The 2,367-nt window shown below is 34.9% G+C and overlaps 1 long non-coding RNA gene across 2 annotated transcripts in view; it reads left to right on the plus strand.

Moving 5' to 3' along the window:
• Positions 1–366: 366 nt before the first annotated feature.
• The window catches only part of LOC117106434, a 10,091-nt gene continuing 8,090 nt past the window's right edge, over positions 367–2,367 (plus strand). The window contains exons 1-3 of one of the 2 annotated variants that reach the window (XR_004445066.1): positions 367–487; positions 1,594–1,808; positions 2,355–2,367. This is a non-coding gene — a long non-coding RNA (uncharacterized LOC117106434). The remainder of the gene's footprint in view (positions 488–1,593; positions 1,809–2,354) is intronic. The other variant, XR_004445067.1, reaches the window with a different exon arrangement.

The following is a 2,367-nucleotide window of genomic DNA, read 5'->3' on the forward strand; positions in this document are numbered from 1 at the left end:
TATATAGCCCCATATGCCAAAGTAACTGGGCAGATAGCTGTAGGAATATGTACGCCACATGGGGCCCATGTGCCAAATATCTGGGAAAATGCATGGACATTCTTATGTTCATTGTACATGAGCCCCACATGCTACATACCTGGGCAGATAATTATGCCCTGGATTCCCCATTGACCAACTGTTAATTATACTTTATTTTTAAGACGTTATACGTAGCTACAGCTATGACATGAATGCCCCATTGCGGTACTAGTACTTTTTACTTTAATAAGTGTGTGCGCATGCTCAGTAGAAATACCAGTTTGTGTGAATGAAGCTAGCGATGATGGGACCATCGGACTTAAGCCAATGAACTAAGCTGTCTTTGGCAGTTCCGGTGTCCCGTTTCAAGTTTTGAATTCACAAAGGAAGCGCCCATTCTAGTGCCGTCGTCTTGTAGCGAGTGTAAATGAAGGAAGATTCATATGCCTAAGAAAGTGAAGTAAAAGTAAGTAATTTATACTTGTGTAGCCTAGACCTAAATGTTGTTGAATTCCCTAACTATAGTATACTGCTTACTGTGCTAGTTTCTTGAACTAGCGTTGGATCGCCAGTTAACTCTCTGGCTAGGGGCATAAGTCAAGGCATATCCTACGTGTTTTGTCTATTATATTTTTCGCCGGTGTATAAGCTAGGCCCTGTCTACCTAACTAATGTCATTGTGTATAGCTAGGCCTAGCCTAGACTTCGTGATGTAACTTTAGTATAGGGGAATTCGACCTGGCTGGCAAGCCCTCCCACCCCCAAGCTAGGGGGCCTAGCTAGCTAGGCTGTTCATATACGAGTCCACATATACACCAGAACATAATGTCATTGTCAAAATATTGAATTCGAACATGATGGAGTGCATTACAGTTCAAAGCTGTTTTCTGTTTCTCAAGCATAAAATACTACACAATTTAATGGAAGTGGATATATTTACGTCGTCGTAAACAAATCAACGATATATCTACGTAAATGAAACAACGCATGCACAGTCATACTTTAACAAACTTGCATTTTCAGCACTCGATATTAGCGTGGCCTCCCATGGCCGCGGTGATTCCCCCAAGTTCAGCATGGCACTTTAAATTAATTTATAATTTTGTTTTTTATATTTTATTAAACATAATTTAATTTTCTACAACAGCACAGTATGTAGTTTAATCATTAAATAAATTACTAAATCATTGTGTTAAATTTTCAAATAAAATTGATACTATAGTATTAGCTGTGCTATTGTAGAAAATAAAAGTATGTTTAATAAAAAAATAAAAAACAAATTATAAATTAATTAGTGCCATGCTGAACTTGGGGGAATCACCGCGGCTTGGGAGGCCACGCTAATATCGAGTGCTGAAAATGCTAGTCGTTAAAGTATGACTGCGCATGCGTTGTTTAATTTACGTAAATATATCGTTTACTGATTTGATAAACGACGACGTAAATATATCTACTTCCTTATTTAATATCAGTATAGGCCTACATCTTTGTGCAGCCTACTGATATATTGTCGATCTTAATTGTGAAGTTAAACATTTTCTTTATTTCTTCTTTATGTTGTTTTTTTGTCAGGAGTAAAAAAAAAACATGGCATCCATAGGCCGTTATTAATGGAGCTACTGTAAGTATTGGCGAAGATGGACACGAAAACTTAAAATTCAATATCCATTATCAGATCACCAGTCCTGAGCTGCAGTATGTGCTACCTGCCAACGTACCAGTACTTTCTATGGAGGCATTATAATAATTTTGATCGGTTCTTGAAGATGGTCTTGTGCAAACATTTGGTGAGTTTTGTTGTGGAAACAATAATAATAAGTGAATACTTTATTAAAGCGAATAGTAATATACAGATATATATTGTGATTGGGATTCCATTTCATCACTTGTCACAAGTTGGTCAATGGTAAGGATTAGATGATGTACGCGTAAAATTAGATTTCATAATTCCATGATATAATATTTATGCTAATGACAGTTATAATTTAAGCATAATGTTTGTTATTTTTTTGTTTTTACTTTATTTTCTTTTATTTTAATTGGATTTGATAAACCTACTTTCATTAATATATTTAACAAAGTAATTATACACAGCTTGAATAACTGTTTTTTGTACCTGTACAGTAGTGTGCTGAATTTGTGATGTGCAGCCTGAGAGTCACCTTAACAGATTATGTTATTTAAACTTGCACAAAACACCTCATTTAAACTTATCACAGAACAAAAATTTCAAAATACATCAACTTCATGTGATGGAATTTGGTGCTATTATATAATCGTTTGTTTTAATTACATGGTAATTCACTTAACATATTTATATTAATATTTTACAGTATTTTCAAGCCT

This window comes from Anneissia japonica, unplaced genomic scaffold (assembly GCF_011630105.1).
Source record: "Anneissia japonica isolate Jap-2015-1 unplaced genomic scaffold, ASM1163010v1 scaffold287994_len634616_cov204, whole genome shotgun sequence".
In the NCBI taxonomy this organism is placed as follows: Eukaryota; Metazoa; Echinodermata; class Crinoidea; order Comatulida; family Comatulidae; genus Anneissia; species Anneissia japonica.